Below are 24396 nucleotides of genomic sequence, written 5' to 3'. Positions count from 1 at the left end.
CTGAAAGTGAAATTAAGAAAACACTCCCATTTACCATTGCAACAAAAAGAATAAAATATCTAGGAATAAACCTACCTAAGGAGACAAAAGACCTGTATGCAGAAAATTATAAGACACTGATGAAAGAAATTAAAGATGATACAAATAGATGGAGATATACCATGTTCTTGGATTGGAAGAATTAACATTGTGAAAATGACTCTACTACCCAAAGCAATTTACAGATTCAATGCAGTCCCTATCAAACTACCACTGGCATTTTTCACAAAACTAGAGCAAAAAATTTCACAATTTGTATGGAAACACAAAAGACCCCGAATAGCCAAAGCAATCTCGAGAAAGAAAAATGGAGCTGGAGGAATCAGGCTCCATGACTTCAGACTACACTATAAAGCTACAGTAATCACGACAATATGGTACTGGCACAAAAACAGAAATATAGATCAATGGAACAGGATAGAAAGCCCAGAGATAAACCCACACACATATGGTCACCTTATCTTTGATAAAGGAGACAGGAATATACAGTGGAGAAAAGACAGCCTCTTCAATAAGTGGTGCTGGGAAAATTGGACAGCTACATGTAAAAGAATGAAATTAGAACACTCCCTAACACCATACACAAAAATAAACTCAAAATGGATTAAAGACCTAAATGTAAGGCCAGACAGCATCAAACTCTTAGAGGAAAACATAGGCAGAACACTCTGACATAAATCACAGCAAGATCCTTTTTTACCCAGCTCCTAAAGAAATGGAAATAAAAACAAAAATAAACAAATGAGACCTAATGAAACTTAAAAGCTTTTGTGCAGCAAGGGAAACCATAAACAAGACGGAAAGACAACACTCAGAATGGGAGAAAATATTTGCAAATGAAGCAACTGACAAAGGATTAATCTCCAAAACATACAAGAAACTCATGCAGCTCAATATCAAGAAAACAAACAACCCAATCCAAAAATGGGCAGAAGACCTAAATAGACATTTCTCCGGAGAAGATATACAGATTGCCAACAAACACATGAAAGAAGGCTCAACATCATTAGTCATTAGAGAAATGCAAATCAAAACTACAATGAGATATCATCTCACACCAGTCAGAATGGCCATCATCAAAAAATCTGCAAACAATAAGTGGTGGAGAGGGTGTGGAGAAAAGGGAACCCTCTTGCACTGTTGGTGGGAATGTAAATTGATACAGCCAGTATGGAGAACAGTACGGAGGTTGCTTAAAAAACTAAAAATAGAACTACCATACGACCCAGCAATCCCACTACTGGGCCTATACCCTGAGAAAACCATAATTCGAAAAGAGTCATGTACCACGATGTTCACTGCAACTCTATTTACAATAGCCAGGACATGGAAGCAACCTAAGTGTCCAGCAACAGATGAACGGATAAAGAAGATGTGGACATATATACAATGGAATATTACTCAGACATAAAAAGGAATGAAACTGAGTTATTTGTAGTGAGGTGGATGGACCTAGAGACTGTCACACAGAGTGAAGTAAGTCAGAAAGAGAAAAACAAATACCGTATGCTAACACATATATATGGAATCTAAAAAAAAAATGGATCTGAAGAACCTAGGGCCAGAACTGGAACAAAGATCCAGACTTAGAGAATGGACTTGAGGACAGGGGCAGGGGGAAGGGTAAGCTGGGATGAAGTGAGAGAGTGGCATGGACACATATACACTACCAAATGTAAAATAGCTAGCTAGTGGGAAGCAGCCGCATAGCACAGGGAGATCAGCTGAGTGCTTTGTAACCACCTAGAGGGGTGGGATATGGAGGTGGGAGGTAGGGAGATGCAAGAGGGAAGAGATATGGGGACATATGTATACTTGTAAGTGATTCACTTTTTTATAAAGCAGAAACTAACACACCATTGTGAAGCAGTTATACTCCAATAAAGATGTTAAAAAATAAAATAAAATAAAATAAGCTACAAGGATATACTGTACAACACATGGAGTATAACCAATATTTTATAATAACTATGAATGGAGTATAACCTTTAAAAATTGTGAATGACTATATTGACACCTATAATATGTAACATTGTACATCAACTATACTTTAATAAAAAAGAAAAATGTTATATGCCTATTCAAAGTTTTCAGGAGTTATTAAATTATTTTCAAGCTCCTAGTCTGATGGCCAAAGGAAGGTATCTTTGCTCACTACTCTATTTCCAATTTCACTGAGAAAGTATATTGAGAAATATTACTGCTTTATTCAAAGAAAAAAGAAAGGGACAGAGCTACAACTCAGTAACTATAAAGCTCAACTCACCACTGGTGTGTACATTGAATAACAAAAGGCCACAAGCTTCCAGAGGAAACAGCTTGTATATGGTGTTAGAGTAAATCCTTGTAAGGCCTGTAGGGCAACCCAGCTGCCTCCCCTCCAAAAGAACATGACTCACACACACACACACACACACCATATGTGCACCTGCCCTACTTCATAATCACACAGGAGTTCATACCTGACCTAGCCTGACGTCAGCTCAAAAACTTGCAAAAAAAAGAAAGAGAGAGAAGCATAAACTAAAGTTAGATGAATAAGACACAATAAATGTAGACAATCAATAAAATGCATGACTATTTCAAAGAAAAAATGTAAAATTCCAAACACTTTGACTTCTCTATGAACACAAAAAAATGTAAAGATGAAGTACAATGGTTGAGAGAAGAGATTATGATACAGCAAACAGAGATTAAAATGAAGTTGGTCTTAGGGTAGATGAGACAAAAACAAGACATGCGGAGAAGAAAATCATCTTAGAAAAATGAAGTGTTAATAACCATGACTAAAAAGAGGCATTGTAGCCAAACTTTAAAATCCCCAGGAAACAAAATAGAAAAAAAATTCATGTATAAAAATGAATTGGTAGAAGAGGATCATTAGGAAGGCAGAAAAATTGATTCCAATATACATAGATGCTGGTCTTCTTAAAGAAGAGATCTAAACAAATGAAACACCAGGCAAATAAATTGTGCTAAGATAAATGCAGGCATGCTTTCCTGAAATAAAGGAAAAATTAAACCTCTGGATAAAACCTGTATAATATTTGCTAGGAAAAAGTGATTTAAAACATGATCAACTTCACAGCTTATACTGATATTACTGAACTTTATGACTAAAAGATGTTCTCTTTTAGTCATAAATAGAGATGTTCTCTCTCTATTTGCCAAACATAAAAAGGCAAATAGTCTTTGAAGTTTGGATCTAAACGTCTTCACAGCAACGTAAAACAACAAAATGTATGGAACAATGTCTACAGAGATGTGTGAGCAATACAATGACTGTCCAAGGTGTCTTCAGCATGAAGCTAACAGACCAACGTTCTCAAACACATAAGAAGTCAGGGGATATAGAGCACGTGTGACTTTCTGAATAAAATGATCTGATAATGAAATGCAGACTGTGAGATGAAGGAAATTATACATCCTAGAAACGCAAAAATTAAACTACTGATGGGCATTAAATTCCTTTAAATATAGAACTGAGACTCACTGACAGAGGGGATTTATAGTAACAATACAACATTTAAAGTTTGACATGGTAGGGCTTCCCTGGTGGTGCAGTGATTAAGAATCCGCCTGCCAATGCAGGGGACACGGGTTCGAGCCCTGGTCCAAGAAGATTCCCACATGCTGTGGAGCAACTAAGCCTATGTGCCACAACTACTGAGCCTGCACTCTAGAGCCCATGAGCCACAACTACTGAAGCCCGGGCTCTTAGGGTCCGTGCTCTGCAATAAAAGAAGCCACTGCAATGAGAAGCCTGCGCACTGCAACGAAGAGTAGTCCCTGCTCACCACAACTAGAGAAATTCCCCCGTGCAGCAATGAAGACCCAATGCAGCCAAAATAAACAAATTAATTTTTTTAAAAAGTTTGACATGGTAAAATGTATAATCTAGCTTAAAAAGGACGAGAGAGATGGAGGTGGGAGCATGTATAATTGTGTCTTTGCTTATTTCATCATCTAATGAAGCAATAAGTCTGAATATACCTAAAATGGAAACATGTAGTGAACTAGAAATGTAACCTACAACCACTTAATATTTTCAACTGTACCAGGTGAGCATATGTGCTTGTGCATTCCTGTGTATGCACGCACACACACACACATACGCACACATGCTTGCATGCATGTACTGGTTTTTAGTAGTTACATCTTTGTGGTAGAAAAACATTTATATGAAATTTAGCAATTCCTTCATCCTGGATTATTTTTTAAGTTAAAGTAAAGTAAAAATCATTTTCTCATTGTGGTTAAGATCTGCATCTCTCTAATGATTAGTGATGCTGAACTTCTTTTCATGTACATATAGGTCACTTATATATCTTCTTTGGATAAATGTGTATTCAAGTCCTTTGCCTACTTTTAAAATTGGGTTGTTCAAGTTTTCTTGCCTGTTGAGGTTTTTTTTTCCCTAAGATCTATTTGCCCAAGATCTGTTCTATAAGATCTATTTGCCTTGAAAGCTTTAAAATCTTGTTTTGTTGTTAATTATATGCCAATACACAAAGCAAAATGGGGTAAGAAATTTAAAGGCAGAAATTCACAAAATCCTCTAAACAAAATAACACACTTCATCACTTTATACATATTTTTCTCTAACAATAAATGTCTTAATTATCCAATTTTTAGAAATAAGATTTTGGGAAAAATAAATTAAGTATGAGAATAACATAAAATAAAAATCACTCTTACTAGGACCATTTAAAGTAATAGAAATACATAAATTTTGGCATAAATAAAAATATGTTTTGTAGCTGTGCAAGAAAACAATGGAATTAAAATTCTTACTACCAGTTTTGTCTGTTCTTAAAGTGTTAAATTTTTAAGTTGCAAGAGTGCTAATCTATTTTGGCAAATTTCTGAAATCAGAGATACGTTTTGAAGTTATCTCTTTTGTATTTGCTTTTAAGAAACTAATAATAATTTAGCCTCTTGTCTTCAAATAATCTTAAATTTACATTTCAACATCTGATTTTGAATGAGTAAAGATGTAGGTAATATACAAGCTATGTTGAGCAATGCAAATTTACTCTTCTTATTATAAAGGGACTTTGACCAAAAAAATTAATTTTACATTGGTCACAGTTAAGTGGTATAAATGCTTTGTATTACTTTAAAGACATTAATTATTCTTTTGAAATGGTAGTTCATAATATAAGGTATATATATATATATATGTATATGTGTTTAAATACACACATACATATGCATTTATATGTGTATATATACAAAAATATATTTTTGTTATGTAACATAAAAGATACATAAATGTTTGTATGTGTGCATATGGGGTCTCTTATTAGGTAACTCAATCTTCTTTAAATTATTTTCATCAGCAACTGAGAGTTTACCTTCAACCATTATCTTTTTTTTTTTTTTTGCGGTATGTGGGCCTCTCATTGTTGTGGCCTCTCCCGTTGCGAAGCACAGGCTCCGGACACGCAGGCTCAGCAGCCATGGCTCACGGGCCCAGCCGCTCCGCGGCATGTGGGATCTTCCCAGGCCGGGGCACGAACCCGTGTCCCCTGCATCGGCAGGCGGACTCTCAACCACTGCGCCACCAGGGAAGCCCCAACCATTATCTTTTGAAATTTGTAATTATTTTTATATTTTCTATGTACTGGAGACTTGGGATACTTGGAAGGAATAAAACTGAAGAAGGAGGAGTCTGGGTTAGTGATCTGAACTCAACAGCTAGGCATAGGTCACTCAAGATACAGGCTGAGTTTGTAAACAGTGGCTATTGATGGCATGAACCATGCCACTCAAACCCAAAGTTACTTATAACTTGACCTTGACTTGGGAAAAACATCTTTCTTCGTGGATGAAACGAGCTCTATCATTTGGGGATTAGCAATGGAAGAAACTCCTGATTTATCAGCAACTATATAGCAAAGTTCATTGCTTTAATATCCATCTGTGCTTGCTGACTTGTAGGCAGCCTTAGTGTGGTGGTTAAATCTGCAGGCTGTGCTCTTGGTGGAACCAGACTGTTTGAGTGGGAACCCAAGCCCCACCACTCACTAGCTGTGCCATCTTAAGTGAGACATCTGAACTCTCTGTGCCTCAGTTTCCTCACTTGTAATGAGGCTAGAAAGAGTACTTGAAGGCTAACAACAATGATATTCATACAGTCTCAGGATGGCATCTGGTACATAGCAAATGCTATAATGTACCTTAAATTAATGAAATAGTCAACATGAAAATTATAGAAAATAATATCTTTTTAAGCCAAAACCACAAAGTTTTGACCGTAATTTTTCTCACGTCTCACACAACAGCACAAAAATAACTAGATAAACTGCTTCGTGGTGACACCCTATCAAAGGGCCATCTGGTAATCTTCTTGTCATTGTTGTTGTTTGTTCTCAGTTTTTAAAATTGTTGACATGTAATGGAAAGTTCAAATAGAAAGAGACTAAAATAGAAATGATCTTTCAGACTAAAAACTCCTAATATATTGAGATAAGCTGATGATTACCAAAATATATATATTCAGTAGCTCAAATTTGTATTTGTATTTTGCGAAGAAATCACAAATCTATGTTATAGTGTGGTAGTCCCCTATGTAAAAATGCCCATGTCCTAATCCCCAGAATCTGTGAAAATGTTACCGTATGTGGTAAAAGGGACTTTGCAGGTGTAATCCAGTTAAAGATGTTGAAATAAGGAGATCATTCTAGATCATCTGATGTGTCCAATGTAATCACAAGGATGAACACCATCTATGGCAATATAATATTTTTGAACAGCTCTTTATAATTATTTTAGATACACAGTCATGGAAAAGACTAAGTTAATAACAATTATAAGAAATGACAAAAATGAGAAATTTAAATTTTTTAAGTTTTTTTTCATTGACTATTGGGATAATGTTCACTTCACATAGACAAAGCAGCTGCAATAAGCCATCAGTATTATTTGATTACTGTGCTCTTTTTAAGAAAAGTATTTTCATATGCAAATTATATCAAGAGTTCTAGGGCTTATATATTGAATGAATTTATAATGTTACCTACTTTTATTCATGGACTTAATCTCAAATTAAAAATAAAGCAAATGCAATTGTTTTTCAGGATTGTCTATAATGTTACAAATTTGAATGTAGTCAATTTCTCATGTATTACACAACATCACACAAATAACTACTCTTAAACATATTAACACTAATTTCATAAGATTACCAATCACACATGTGTTATTAAAATTCAATATCACATTTTTAAAGCTGGTTTGTTCATATCAGGATTGACAATCCATTTACTGAATATGCTTCCTAGATTTTTCTTTTAATCTAGATCCCCTCTTTTATTTTCTTCTTGCTATTTGTTATGGAAGAAGCCAAAACATTTTCCCTGTAGAATTATTTACCATCTGGATTTTCCTGATTGGATCCCATTGTTTGCATAATATGTTTTATCCTCCAATAAAATGACATTTAGATGGAGAGGCTCTGTCAGATTTAGGTTTGGTCTGTCAAGGATTTATCATACATGGTGCTATATACTTTCACTTTCATCACATCAGAAGACACATAATTCAGTTCAGTTGTAGCTATTTTCTTGCTGGTAATTTTGGTCAGTGGGTTCAAGTGTTTCAGTTTATTTATTGGGTTGGCCAAAAAGTTTGGTCCGTAACAGCTTACGGAAAAACCTGAACAAACTTTTTGGCCAACCCAATATTATAAAATTCCCCTCCTAAAAACACTTAATGGTTTTAGAAACCATTGATGATATATTCTATTATCTTATTCAGTGTTCTGCAAATGCTATATTCTAGTTGTATCATTTATTAACAAAATTCTCCCGTAAAGAAGACATTTTCTCATCAACGTTTTGTTGCCCAAGGTACAGTTCACATAGGAAAGTCAGCATAAATGGATTCTTATTTTCCTTTATTGCATTGCCCCATCTTTGGTGAATGGAAGCCTCTTCAACTTGACAGCTATACCCTTTTAAGATGAAATCAATAATTTTTCAAAGATTGATTTTTGAATAATAATATCACTCAGTTTCACTTGTATATGCCTTGCTCCAGATCTGAAATCAGCCACCTATCTAAGAAATAATGGTTCCCTTGAATGAGAAATGGTCATTAGAAACCACAGTGTAGACATTTGGGGTAATCAGTGCTACTGAGTTATCATTTATTCTGGATCTTTGTAGTAGGGAGTAGAAGTAAGAAATGCACACATATGTATGCATATGTTTATAATGAATATCATATATAATTTTACATGTTTATTTTGTTATTTTAAATGAAAATACATCATGAATTCATACTTATATGTCTAATTCAAATTTAAATTACCATATTTTATCTATTTCAGTTTTAATTAACATAATTTGTTTTTCATAGTATTTTTCTCTTGTAAAACTCTTATTTGCTAATGATAGTAATATAATTACTTTTTCTTAAATTCATATATATGTGTATATGTATATGCATACATATACACATATATATGATTCAGAGGTGTACATTTATATATAGATTAATGCACCTAATATATTTAGAGTAACATCACTATTATCACTAAAATACGGTTATAGAAAATGTGTAAGTCTTATCTTACAGTTCATTTTGTTCTTGGCTTATATTCCACTAGGGATCTGCAAGTTACTGAGCTTTAAAATATCTGGGAACATTTACTCTGTGTGCCTAAGCCATCGACTCCATACACACCTGGGGAAATGCACTTGGTTCTGTTTGCTTTGGTTTTTAGGAATCACTTTTTAATGTTGATTTCATTTTTGTTTTGTAATTGTACAAACATTTATTCAGTTTCAATGTCAAATAAAAATGTATATTCAAAGACACTGAGTTACCATCCCTTTTTCTTCTGTATATATAACACATATTCAATTATTCATTTTATCCACTGCATTTCTTTTTCTATGAATGCTGTACTCCTGTTACTTTTCATTTTTCCATATGACTGCTAGTCTTTGTATTCTTTGTTAATAAAGTTTTTACATATTAGGAATAATAATTTTCTAGGATATAAATTGCAATTATACCCAGCTTTTTCCATTTATCTCTTTTATACTACTTACGGAGTACTTTTGCTAATCAAAAATTGTGGCTGGGGGCTTCCCTGGTGGCGCATTGGTTAAGAATCTGCCTGCTAATGCAGGGGAAACAGGTTCAAGCCCTGTTCTGGGAGGAACCCACATGCCGCGGAGCAATTAGGCCTGTGAGCCACAACTACTGAGCCTGCGCGTCTGGAGCCTGTGTTCCGCAAGAAGAGAGGCCACGATAGTGAGAGGCCCGCACACCACGATGAAGAGGGGCCCCCACTTGCCACAACTAGAGAAAGCCCTTGCACAGAAACAAAGACCCAACACAGCAAAAAAATAAATTAATAAATTAATAAACTACCCCCAACATCTTCTTTTTTTTTTTTTTTTTCTTTTTGCGGTATGCGGGCCTCTCACTGTTGTGGCCTCTCCCGTTGCGGAGCACAGGCTCCGGATGCGCAGGCCCAGCGGCCATGGCTCACGGGCCCAGCCGCTCCACGGCATATGGGATCCTCCCAGACCGGGGCACGAACCCATATCCCCTGCATCGGCAGGCGGACTCTCAACCACTGCGCCACCAGGGAGGCCCCCCAACATCTTCTTTAAAAAAAAAAATTGTGGCTGTTTTTCAATGAACTTATCTATCAAACAGAAACAGACTCATAGACATAGAGAACAGACTGTGGTTGCCAAGGGGGAGGGGGGTGGGGGAGGGATAGGTTGGGAGTTTGGGATTAGCAGATGCAAACTATTATACATAGGATAAACAAAAAGGTCCTACTGTATAGCACAGGGAACTATATTCAATATCCTGTAATAAACCATAATGGAAAAGAATATGAAAAAGAATATATATGTATATCTATATCTGTATATATATATCTGAATCACTTTGCTGTATGACAGAAATTAACACAACACTGTAAATCAACTATATTCCAAAATTCAAAAATACTCGTAAAACACTGTCTTCTTTTTTAGACATAAGAGGCAAAGCAAAGTAACTTGACCTTAATTTTAGAGTGTATGTTATGATGTGGACCAGATCACTGAATCATCAAAATAATGACCAGTATGGCAGTGCCACAATGGACATGGTTAATCTCTCACTCTTGGCACATGCTTGCTGCCAAATTATTTCTGATGCCCTGCTCACCAAATCCAATTCACAGGAGAGTATGAAAACAGAGGTCCACAGTGATGCTCTCCTGGGTGACAAGGTAAGGAAGGTCCGCTCATCTAGAGAAGACAGTTAACCTCAGAGAGTGGATTTTCTGTATACCCTCCCAGGTGGATTGGAACTACTATTTTTATATTCTTTCTTTTTGGAGACTAGAAAAGAACACATTTTCTAAATCAATAAAAACTCACCAAAAGGTATAGTATGCATCGATCTCTTTTAGTAATGATAATTGCATCCAGCACAGAACTGCAGTGAGGTTTCCATATACTTAATTTTATAGTGGTTCTCTGCCATCTGTTTACTTTTCAAAAATCCTTTAAATGGGGCTTCCCTGGTGGCGCAGTGGTTGAGAATCTGCCTGCCGATGCAGGGGACACGGGTTCGAGCCCTGGTCTGGGAGGATCCCACATGCCACAGAGCAACTGGGCCCGTGAGCCACAACTACTGAGCCTGTGCGTCTGGAGCCTGTGCTCTGCAACAAGAGAGGCCGCGATAGTGAGAGGCCCACGCACCGCGATGAAGAGTGGCCCCCGCTTGCCACAACTAGAGAAAGCCCTCGCACAGAAACGAAGACCCAACACAGCAAAAAATAATTAATTAATTAATAAAACTCCTACCCCCAGCATCTTAAAAAAAAAGAAAGAAAGAAAGAAAAAAACAAGCCTTTAAATGAATTACATGGAGGCCATAACAGAGACCGACACCACTGAACTCTTTGTGTCTTTGAGGGAGCATTCACCTTCAGTATCCCACTCAGGAGGTCATTTTGCTTCTGACTATATTTTCTAGTTGAGGTGGATGTGGAGTTTTAGGGTCCCTCACATCTCCCTTTCTTCCATTATGATTACACCCCAAAGATCATAAGATCATAGAACCAGTGTGAGGTTGTGTCAGCTGCTAAGTGTATTTATCCGTATTATGTACTTAAGTCCTGGGGGTCGGGGGGAGGAGGGGAAGTTAGGTAGTTTACAGACCCATTGGATCCCCTTCAAGAGGAACTTGGACCAATATTCCACTTACCATCTGGCCACCATTTACCTTCAGCCCAACAGTTAAAATATAACGGCACTTTGGTTCTCCGAGAATCATTGTCAGCTCAGGTCCTGTATCTAACGACCCTGAAAAGATCTGGGTTGTCCCCTTCCTAATACATAGTCATACAGGTCACTGGCTTTAGGTCCATTGGAGAAAGAGTGGGGAAATAGTAATATACAAATCCAGAGGTATTTTAGTTTTTTTCCACAGGAGAACTGGGTTATTCTTAAATCAACAATATCTGGGCATGAGAAATGCTCGCTCTGGATACTAGAAAACAAATTATGGTTTTCAACTGTGGAGCTGATATTGGTTTCCTGTCCACCAGATTTTTATGATTTTTGATTATAGCCTTTGCCTCCCCATCAATCTCATCCACAGGACACAGCAGTCTCTTAGTTATCACCACAGATTCCTGTGCATCACAAGCTACTGGTTGCCATGCAGGGCGGTGGCCCATAATGGTAAGTAATTATGTCCACCTTGTTCCTGATGGTTAGCTAGCAGCCAACCTCTCCAGTTTGATGATATCGGGGATGGTTAATTTTATGTGTTAACTTGGTTAGGCCATGGTACCCAGACATTTGGCCAAACATTATTCTAGATCTTTCTGTGAAGGTATTTTTTAGATAAAATTAGCATTTAAATCAGTAGACTTTGAATTAAGGTAATTACTCTCCATAATGTGGTTGGGTTTCATCTGATTAGGTAAAGGCCTTAAAAGAAAAATGACTGATGTTTTCCATGTTTTTTTAATAAACAGAACTGATTGTCTATTTAATCTATTTATCTATCTATCATCTATCTATCTATCTATATATCCCATTTCTCTGTTTCTCTGGAGAACCCTAACCAATACATAATATAATATCCTAAACTTACAATGCTAATTAGCAAAGCCTCCAGTGTTGATTATGAAAAAAAGACAAAAACCAAACTAACTTCCTGGGCATATATCTAGAGAAAACCATGGTTCAAAAGGATACATGCATCCCAATGTGCACTGCAGCACTGTTTACAATAGTCAAGTCATGGAAGCAACCTAAGTGTCCATCGACAGATGAATGAATAAAGAAGATGTGGTATATATATGTACAATGGAGTACTACTCAGCCATAAAAAGAACAAAATAATGCCCCTTGCAGCAACATGGATGGACCTAGAGATTATCATACTAAGTGAAGTAAGCCAGACAGAGAAAAAGAAAGACAAATATGATATCACTTCTATGTGGAATCTAATAAAAAATGATACAAATGAACTTATTTACAAAACAGAAACAGACTCGCAGATGTTGAAATCAAACTTATGGTTACCAAAGGGTAAACGTGGGGGGAAGTGATAAATTAGGAGATTGGGATTGACATATATACACTACCATATAAAAAATAGATAACTAATAAGGACCTACTGTATAGCACAGGGAACTCTACTCAGTACTCTGTAATAACCTATATGGGAGAAGAATCTGAAAAAGAATGGATATATGTATATGTAGAACTGATTCACTTTGCTGTACACCTGAAACTAACACAACATTGTAAATCAACCATACTTCACTAAAAATTAAAGAAAAAACAATGAACTTAATTTCCATTTTGGAGAGGGGCCTCATAAATATGGGAGAAAAATCGCAGAATTCCTTCCATCTTGAAGTGTGTGTGTGTGTGTGTGTGTGTGTGTGGTGAAACTGGGGTGAATTTAATAGGTAAAGATGGCAGGGATTGTGGTTGTTATAAGTTCTGTCCACCAGATAGTTTCACTTCTTTCCTCTTCCAAAATACAGCAACAATGCACCTTCTATTCCTTTTGTGGTTGGTAGAGCTGTGACTAGTTTTGACCAGTGAGCTTGGAGCAGAAGTGACATTTCTTATTTCCAGACTGGATAGTTAACTGTCAACACAATATCCTTCTTTGTTCTCCTTTTTCCCTCTCCTGGTAGTATTTGAAATGTTCATTCCAGTTCTTCACCCTGGAAATCTGGGGACTATAACAACCACTGCTGTAGGTGATGGATACAATTTACAAGGAAGTTGATGTTTGTGGATTTAAACCACAAGGACGTTGGAATTGTTTGGTACCACAACACAAAATACAGTATACTGACCAACATAGTATGTGCATGCCACTGCATACTTACAGAACTGGTGAGGATTAAGTCCATGGGGCCAGGTCTGGGACCTCATTTCTACCTCAGGAGAGCACAGGGCAGTGTTGCCTATAGGAGAGAGCCAAGCCCCAGCACCAGGAAATCTTAAATGAGTGCACAATCCACACCTAACCTTTGTCCATGAATTTCACGGGTATTCTTATAGTGCCACACGAAATGAAGAGGACTTATATTTAAACTAGGTTGTGGACATCATACAATGATCTAAGTCAAGATCAATTAACTAAATTGTATGCATCAAACATTTTGAATAATGTTAAAGTACTTTAATTAAAAACTGAAAATATGAAATTTATTTTGAACATGTAAATCATTTTCTTTTTGTTTGCTGAATAAACAAGACTTGTTTGATATACCTTTATTCACTACAGAGTTCAGCCTTCACTGAATGCAGAATTGAATGTAGAATTGTGATTTCCAGGACACACAGATATCATACCTCTAAAACTTATTTTGTAAAGAGAAGCAATTGACAAATTATAGAAATTGACAGGAACATGAAAGGTTTATGTGATTTGTACACTAAACATGTGCTAACATAAATTGAAAATAAGTGGTTATTTAAAATTCATTATCAAAGTCAAAAATAAAATTAATGATTTTACTACTGCTTATTGTATTTATCTACTCTTATTTACCACTTTAGAGCAATTGCAATAAAACATATTTTTTCTTTTTAAAAAAGTACTGTTTCTTTTTTTCCATGTATCTAGCAAGGTTATTTTGAACTCAAAAGACATGTGATCCCCTGATAGAAAGTTCAATTTTGGCATCAGTTGTAATACACCAGTCCATCTATCTAAAATAAGTTTCATATAAGAGATAAAAGTGGTTTCAATGAAATTGTTAGTGAAATCCATCACTCTAATATATATATATATTAGTCTTTAAATTTTGATGACTTAGTAAGCAATTTCTTTATGAAATTAAATTGTCACAAGACTTTTTAATTTTCTAGAAAGCATAATATCAAGATGATAATTAAATCTGTAGTCTTTTACTTGATGGCTTGCCCTGTTACCTATATAGGAAAGATATAGATAAAATTCTCTGTGAATGAGTTTAATGATTCTGAACACTTCTCATCTTGAACTCATCAAATTTTCAATATTCTTTTTCCTTCTTGTAAGTTTTCTGATCATCAGCTTTCTATTACAAGTAAATGAATAACAATTCTAGAAGTCATCAAAGCCATTTTAGCTGATGAAAGCAAAAATGGATCTCTTGCCTTGCTACTTCAAAGTTATTTGAGTGTTTCATTGAGATAAAATACTCATCTTTTCTGATTTTTATATTCCTATTCTATGCTATGTATTTGAAAAAATTTTTTATAGACATCAGGCAATGGTTTATTGTATTGTAGAGTTTTTAAAGTATAGAGAAACCATATAATAACTATTATAGGTCAATATTTTGCCTATACAAGGGTGCTACATAATTTACTTAACCACAGCTAGGGTCCTACTTACATAGAATTATTACAATTACTTGTAAAGGTAGAGAGTACATAAATACTGCTAGTTTTAGGTGACCTAAGGCAAGTGTGTGCCATCTGCGGACATTTAGGGCTGAACTGTGTCCCTTCCAAAATTATTATGTTGATGTCTCAACCCCAAGTACCTCAGAAAGTGACTGTGTTTGGAGACCAGGTCTTTAAAGAGGTAATTACATTAACATGAGATCTTTAGGGTAGGACATAGTCCAATAATGTTGGTACCCTTATAAGAGGAGGAAATTGGCATGGACCTGGGGCTCTGCCTTTATTAGGGCCTGAAGGTTTCTGTGGGTTTACTCATTGGTGAATTTAAAACATAAGAGCTGGAATTAGGGAGCAGGAAAGGAGAAGTGGGGTCACTCAAGCTGTCAGTTACACGGCTCGCCCAGGGTTTTCTAAAAGAGGACCATCATGGGTAGGGGGACCTGGTTCCGTATTTAGTTGCTTCTTAGTAGCTGTGACAGACAACTGGCAACACATTTATTTGAGATGGATGTCTTTGAAATGGAGGCCTTGGCAGTCAAAAACTTAACGTCAGGCACTTACACTACAGGAGTGCTGGACTCATAAAATGAGTTTGTGAGTGTTCCTTCCTCTTCAACTATATAAAACAGTTTGAGAAGAATTGGTACTAATTTTTCTTTAAACATTTGGTAGATTTCACTGGTGAAGCCATCTAGTCCTGGGGTTCTGTTTGTTGGGAGATTTTTGATTACTGCTTCAATCTCCTTGCTTACTATTGGTCTATTCAGATTTTTTACTATTTCAAGATACAGTCTGGGTAAGTAGTGTGTTTCTGGGAATTTATCTATTCCTTCTACGTTATCTAATTTTTTGGTGTATAATTGTCCATAGTAGTCACTTATGATCATTTTTTTTAAACTTCTGTGGCATCAGCCCCTTATTTTTTAATTTTTTGGTCACAGGATCTCAGTTCCACAACCAGGGATCAAACCCAGATCCCAGCAGTGAGAATGCCAAGTCCTAAGCACTGGACCACTAGGGAATTTCCCCCTTATTCCTTCCATATTTTTGCTATTAGAGTCTCTTCTATTTTTCTAGTCTATTTGAGGGTTTGTCAATCATTTCAATAAACTTCTAGTTTCATAGATATTTTCTATGGTCTATTTTATTTCTGTTTTAATCTTTATTATTTCCTTCATTCTGCTAACTTTGGGTTTAGTTTAAACCTCTTTTTACAGTTCTTTGAGGTATAAGTTAGGTTGGTGATTTCAAATCCTTTTTTTTTCTTTTTGAAATGAATATGTTACAGCAAACTTCACTCTTAGTACTGCTCTATTTTGCTCTATTCCATAAATTTTGGTATAGTATGTTTTGAATTTTATTTATCTCAATATATTTTCCAATTTTGATTTCCTTTTTGACAAACTGATTGTTCAAAAGTGTGTTATTTAATTTCCACATATTTCTGAATTGTCCATAGTTTTCCTTTTTCATATGATCTATCCTGGACAATGTAGTATGTGCACTTGAGTAGAATGTTTACTCTGACATTGTTGGGTGGAGTGTTCTTTGTATGTCTGTTAGGTTCAACTGATCTACAGTGTTCTATTCCTATATTGATCTTTTGTCTGGTGAATCCCATACTGAGAGTGGGGTATTGAAATATCCAACTAGTATTATCTTACTGTCTGTTTCTCCCTTCAAGCCTGTCAATGTTTGCTTCATATATTTGTGTGCTCTGCTCTTAGGAGCAGATATGGTTATAATTCTTACATCTTTTTGGTGAGTTGACACTTTCTTCATTATATAATGTCCTTCTTTGTCTCTCTGTTTTTGATAGTCCATTTTGACTTTCAAATCCATAGCCACTCTGGCTCTCTTCCATTACCATTTACATGGAACATCTTTTCCCACCATTTACTTTTTTTTTAATTTTAACATCTTTATTGGAGTATAATTGCTTTACAATGGTGTGTTAGTTTCTAGTGTATAACAAAGTGAATCAGTTATACAAGTACATACATCCCCATATCTCCTCCCTCTTGCGTCTCCCTCCCACCCTCCCTATCCCACCCCTCTAGGTGGTCACAAAGCACTGAGCTGATCTCCCTGTGCTATGTGGCTGCTTCCCACTAGCTATCTATTTTACATTTGGTAGTGTATATATGTCCATGCCACTCTCTCACTTCATCCCAGCTTACTCTTCCCCATCCCTGTGTCCTCAAGTTCATTTTCTATGTCTGAGTCTTTATTCCTGTCCTGCCCCTAGGTTCTTCAGAACTTTTTTTTTCCTTAGGTACCCTATATATGTGTTAGCACATGGTATTTGTTTTTCTCTTTCTGACTTACTTCACTCTGTATGACAGACTCTAGGTCCATCCACCCCGCTACAAATAACTCAATTTCATTTCCTTTTATGGCTGAGTAATATTCCATCGTATATATGTGCCACATCTTCTTTATCCATTCATCTGTGATTGGACGCTTAGGTTGCTTCCATGTCCTGGCTATTGTAAATAGAGCTGCAATGAACATTGTAATACATGACTCTTTTTGAATTCCCATCATTTACTTTTAGCCTATGTGTCCTTAAAGTTAAAGTGACTGTCTTGTAGACAGCACATAGTTGGATCTTGTGTTTTTCTTCTCCATTTAACCACTCTATGTTTTTTATTTTTATTTTTATTTATTATTTTCTTTTTTTGTGGTACGCAGGCCTCTCACTGTTGTGGCCTCTCCCGTTGTGGAGCACAGGCTCCGGACGTGCAGGCTCAGCGGCCATGGCTCACGGGCCTAGCCACTCCGCGGCATGTGGGATCTTCCCAGACCGGGGCACGAACCCATGTCCCCTGCATCGGCAGGCGGATTCTCAACCACTCGGCCACCAGGGAAGCCCCACTCTATGTTTTTTAATTTGGTTGTTTAATTCATTTACATTTAAAGGAACTATTGATATAGGAGGACTTACTATTGTTATTTTATTCAGTGTTTTTAACGTCTTATAGGTTTTTTGTCCCTCTTACTCTCTCTTCCTGTCTTAATTTGTGTTTTATTATTTTTTTTGTAGTGACATGCTCTGATGACTTTCTCATTTTCTTTTGTGTATCTTCTACAGATATTTTCTTTGTGATTATCATGGGATTACATAAAATATCTTATCACAATCTTTTTCAAACTGATAACAATTTAATTTCAATCACCTGCAAAAACTCTACTTTTTTACAGCTCCCCTCACACATGCTTTGTGTTACTGATATCACAAATTACATCTTCTAATATTTCAAAAATATTAACATAGTCTTAGAGGTATAGTGATAGTTTGCTACTTTTTTATGGTTTTGTAGCTATTTTACCTTTTAAACTCTATTCCAGAATTATTATAAAAGTGATTTATACACCACCTAACAGTAACCTACAGGATCCAGTATCAGTCTATATATTTACCTTTACCAGATAGCTTTATATTTCCATATGCTTTTGTGTTGCTGTCTAGTGGTCTTTCATTTCAACTTGAAGGGCTCCCTTTAGCATTACTAGCGGCGATGAACTCTCTCAACCTTTTATTTATCTGGTAAGGTCACTATTTCTCCTTTATTCTTGAAGGATAGTTTTGCTGACAATATTATTCTTGGTTGACACTTTTTATTTCTTTCATTACTTTGAAAGGGCTCTCATTCCACTCCCTTCTTCTGAGAAATCCACTGACAGTCTTTTGGCAGCTCCCCTGTACATGATTTGTCACTGTTCTCTTGTTGCTTTCAAGATTACCTCTTTGTCTCTCACTTTTGACAGGTTAATTATAATGTGTCTATGTGTGGGACTCTTTGGATTCACCCTCAATGGAGTCTTTTGAGCTTCCTGAATCTGGATCACCATTTTCTTCCTTTAATTTGTGCATCTTTAGGCCATTATTTCTTCAAATAGGCTCTCTGACTCTGTATGGTCAGTGCAGGCTGCTCTAATGGCATACCACAGACTGAGAGGCTAAGAAATAGCAAAAATGTATTTCTCACAGTTCTGGGTGCTAGAATTCTGACATCAGGATGCCAGCATGTTTTGGTTCTGGTGAGAGTCCTCTTCCAGTTACACACTGCAATCTTCTCATTTTATCTTCACAGGGTAGGAAAGGGGAGAGAACTCTCTGGGTTCCTCTTTGTAAGGGCAGTAATCTCATTCATAGGGGCTTCACTCTTACAACCCGATCAACTCCAAAGGTTTACCTCCTAATACCACTCACTGGAGGTTAGGATTTCAACATATGAATTTGGGTGGGGGCACAAACATTCAGTTTATAACAGTCCCATTTTCTGTCTCTTTTACTTTTGGGACTTCCCAAATGCATGTATTGGTCCTATAAGTCTCTCAGGCTTTCTTCATTTTTTTCACTATTTTTTTCTTATTTTTCCTTGATATTTCAAATGACTTGCCTGCCAGTTGGCTGATCCTTTCCTCTGCTTACTGAACTCTGCTGTTGAGCCTAGCTACTGAATTTTTCAATTCAGTTATTTCATTCTTCAGCTTGAGAAATTCTATTTAGCTATTTTTATAGCTTCTGTCTCTGTTGATATTCTCACTTTGTTCATCCACCGTTTTCCTAATTTCACTGAGTTGTCTATCTGTGTTCTCTCAGTACCTCACTGAACTTCTTTGATTATTTTGAATTCTTTGTCAGGTAATTCACAGTTCTCCATTTCTTCAGGTTGCTTTCTGGAGATTTATTTTATTTTTTTGATTAGACTGTATCTCTCAGTTTCTTTGTATGCCTTGTTACAGTATTTCACTTTGTATTATATTGCATTGCTCGGATTTGGACATTTGAAAAAACAGCCACCTCTCCCAGTCTTTATGGATGGGCTCCATACAGGAAAAGGCCTCCATCAGTTATCCTGGTCAACGATTCCTGGGGCTTCTCAAATATTTTGGGGGGAAGCATCATCCAGGGGGTGTGCCTGTAATTCCTCAATAAGAGGGGTCTGCAGGTTTCTTTTTCAGGAGCTCTTCATCTCTTGCCCCCTCTGGTATCTGCCTGCAGTACCACAGTTTCTCTGGTCCCTCCAGAGCTGGTGAACTCTTCTTTGCCCTAGACTGCCAGGCATGGAAGGTATGCTGTTCCCCATCAGTGCTTTGAGTTGGCAAGACAGAAATCAATACTTTGGGAAGTCTTCCTAAAAGTGGGAATTTGGGGCACACATTCCACTCTATTTTTCCCTTCTGTTGAGAGTCTGGTTAAGCTGTTCCATGGTATTGCTGCCTCAGCATCCATTTGATTTGGCCAAGCAGCCTGAGAAGACTTATATTGACACTAGCCCCTCACACAAACACACTCCCTAGATAAAAGCCTGCAGGTAAGTTCTTGATGTGACTCCTCATGATAAGCAGTCCCACCACCTCCCAGGGCCTTCCTCTTGTGCCCCTTCAATAAGACTCCCACAGAGCATATCAAACCCCAATCTTCTTGGCTTGAATTGACCACTCTGGCCTTAGCCCAGGAACCCCAAAGCACTCCCCCGACAGACCCTAATGAAAGCATGTGCCCCAGGATCTGTCTCTTTCTGCCTGCACCTGCCTTGACCTTGACCTTCCCACATGGCCCCCCAGGAGGTGTGCCATGCACCTCCTCCAGTACCTGTGAGTAATAAACCTCTCTATTTCAATTTCCCTGTGGTCTGTTGTTGAACCACTGCTCACCATCCAGAACCCTGGCGCTCTACTTGATAAAGTTAATTTAACAAAATTTTAATACTTCTTAAGGAAGCAGACACAAATTGGGTATATTCCCCCCACTGCACTGAGTTGTGCTGACTTTGTGGAAGGGCCACAAAAGTGAAATACAATAACTTTTATTATCCATTTCAATGCATTTATTCTGGTGTTGCACTTGCCTTGGGTACTGTGACTTCTTAACTGGTTTCTCGAGTTCTCAAAAGGGTTTATGGTCATGTATTGTTGTTAAGTCAGTGTGTCTATGGGGGAATGAGGTTTGGGTCTTCTTATTCCACCCCTGCTCACCTGAATTACTAAATTTTAAGGAAAAAAAAATGTTGGGGCTTCCCTGGTGGCGCAGTGGTTGAGAATCTGCCTGCTAACGCAGGGGACACGGGTTCAAGCCCTGGTCTGGGAGGATCCCACATGCCGCGGAGCAACTAGGCCCATGAGCCATAACTACTGAGCCTGCGTGTCTGGAGCCTGTGCTCCGCAACAAGAGAGGCCGCGATAGTGAGAGGCCCGCACACTGCGATGAAGAGTGGCCCCCGCTTGCCACAACTAAAGAAAGCCCTTGCACAGAAATGAAGACCCAACACAGCAAAAATAAATTAATTAATTAATAAACTCCTACCCCCAACATCTTAAAAAAAAAAATGTTAACAGTAGCCAGAGAGAAACATCATATTACCTTATAGGGGAAGAACAGTTTGAATGACAGTGGACTTATTTCAGAAATGATGGAGGCCAGAAGGAAGTTGCACACTATTTTACAAATGCTATAAAAAAAAATTGTCAACCCAAAATTTTATATCCAGTGAAAATATTCTTCAGGAATGAAAAGAAAATCAAGACATTCTCAGTCAAAGGAAAAGTAAAAGCATTATTCACAATCAGACCTATCCTAAGAAAGTGGCTAAAGGGAATTCTTGAAACAGAGTGGAAATTATAAAAGAATAAAATTGAAAATCCAGAAAGTGAGCAAAACAGTGCAAAGAATTAAAGTATGGGTAAATGGAATAGATTTTTCTTCTTCTCTTGAGTTTTAGTAATTATGTTTGGCAGTTAGGGCAAAAGTTAACTTTATCTCATTCCAACAGAATGTGACTAGAATATTTAAGACAATTGTATTTTTACTAGAAATTGCTGTGAGAAATTCTTATTGATTTTTTAAATGCAAGGATATAAAAGTCTATTTAAAACGTCTGTAGTTAAAGGAAATTGAGGGTCTACAACTAGACTAAGGTTGATTTATTCTCCTGCTCTGGATGAAATGGCTATTATTGTTACATATTATATACTTGATTTGGAATTGCTCTGACTGAATATTGATTGGTCAACTACTTAATAAACATATTTCAGAATAAATGCTTGATGATTTTTAGAGAATTTTAGACTAATTTGTAGTACATTCTAATTTACCTAACTCTTTGCTTCAATTAATTCAGCAGGCTCATTTTGTAAGGGTCATGGTAAAATGTTATGCAAAAAAAAAGAAATAATATCAGGAATATTTTTCAGTGCATTAACATGGAAAAAAATTGTAATGAATCCATGGCAGCTGAGGAAAGATGAAAAATACGAAGGCAGATACAATTTTTATAGGAAGTGAGATTATCAAAGGCCCACAAAGTGGGTGAAATGTAAATCTAGCACATGAACATTATCTGCTACCTTCCAAATTACTATCCAACTATAAACCTGTCATTCACCACCTGTCAGACTCCATGTATAAATATTTCTTTCCATGACAAATCACTGCAGGGAGTCATCAGTATCACCATGACTTGACTTAATGAGGCTCCTGTCCATGTACCTGCCCAACAGCTTGTGTCCATATCATTCCTTACTGTGAGCCTTCAAACCAATGACAGGAGCCTGTATTTTATACAGCCATTTCTTTAGAATATATAACAAATGCCACTTCTGATAATTTATATAAAGAGAGTCCATTCTTCTTCCAAGCTTTCACCAATGGATATGCTGCAAAGGTTTGATAATATCACTGCAAATGTACCCTTTTACAAAACGTGATATCATAAACTGTACTTCAACTACCAGGATGATATTTATACATAAAAAGATTGACTAATTCTACAATGTGAGTCTTGCTCAAATGAACAAGATGGTTCTTCTACATTTAATGTCCTGTTCTTTTCACACCCATCAATGCAAAACCTCCCATAATTCAAGCCCATAACAGATTTTAAACTCATCTTTAGTACTCATACATTATAAATGTTCAACTAATAAATAAAGAATAGCCATTTCTTTCTAATCCATGTTATTGGGCTAAAGCCTTGTGATTTCTGATATAATGTATTCTCATTGACAGGAGAGCATTCTTTGGGAACTGCTGATAAATTGTAGAGCTAAATAATTTAAGGGAAAGGGGAGATTAAGAGAAAATCACTCTCTCCATAGTGCACCAACCTCTAAAAATTAACCAATCACATTAAAGGAACATATACACCCCAATAATTCATGGGCTCTAATGGATATTCAATAAAAGTAATGCAAAAAATCAATGTCTTATAGACTGAACAATATTTTTGCTACATCAATCTCTCAATTCTCTTAGTTTCTATTAAATCTCATGATAAAATAATGCTTTGTCCTTTTGCTCCAAGACTTGAAAGCTGAGGAATTCATAGATAAAACTTCAGTGGGAGCAGGCATGCACTGCCATGGTAAAGAATAAATTTTGAGGAATGAGCCTTTAGTGAGCTGAGGGCCTTTGTGAGTTTACATATAAGGGAGTATATGAAACAAAATAAGGAGAGTACTGGTGAAACTTGAAAGTATCTTAAGGGAGTTTTCAGAAGTAAACTCCAAAAAGGAAAGCAAGCTGCTTATATGCACTTAAAGATTGTGCTACATCTGTTGATCTTTAGTACAGGAAAAAATGAACATGAAGTAGTATTAAAGAAGGTAGATACCTGTGTCTCTATTCAGATTTTCTGCTTCAATCCAATCATTTTGTAGAGAAATTAAAAAAAATTAATCACTTTCACCTATCAGTTAAAAAAAATGAGTGCCAACTGTATACCTGAATCTGTCCTATGTGTCTGAGAATATGAAAATTTTAGATATAGCAATATTCAAAATTCTCTAATTCTATGCTTTCACTTATTGCCATGCTGTGCCTACAGGAAAAATAAGAATTCAAAGGAGAGTACCTGTGATTTTATAGTGTATCCATGCCAAGAACTAGTAAAGTATCAGTATTCAGTGGTAACATAAAATGTTTGCACAGTTTTAGAATTTTGGGCAAAAGATCAGGCATTTTTTTAATGCCACATTAAATGAGGAACAGAAACATTAAAATAAAGAGTAAAAATATGTTTAATGCAGACTGAATCCATCATTCAACCTTTAGGAGCCCTTAGAGTGGACAACTGTGTAAAGTCTTTACTATGTAAATGTCATCTTGAGGAAGATGGGATTTAGTTGGGCAGACAAGTGAAAAAGTGTAACAGGAAGACTTGCCATGAGCACAGAAATAAGCACACTAATGCTGCTTGAGAGAACTGGCAAGGATTTCTTGGAAGATATTAATTTTGCTCTGTAACTTAAAGCATGAAAAAGTTTACTGGTTAGAAAAAAAATATTATACTACTTTTTACTTAAATTGTAAACAATATTTCTGCCCAGTGGTCTGTTACCTAAGAATTCTGGAGATCTATTTTTGTGTTCTGTAGATATAAGTTTTCTAAAAGTTAAAAAACAAACATATTTATAAAAGTAGAAAATAGAGTTGTTATTTTATTTAACATTTCTT

The sequence above is a fragment of the Mesoplodon bidens genome, assembly GCF_964165515.1.
Source record: "Mesoplodon bidens genome assembly, chromosome: 6".
Lineage (NCBI taxonomy): Eukaryota > Metazoa > Chordata > Mammalia > Artiodactyla > Ziphiidae > Mesoplodon > Mesoplodon bidens.
The sequence above is the reverse complement of the archived record's forward strand: the minus strand, read 5'-3'. Positions refer to the sequence as shown.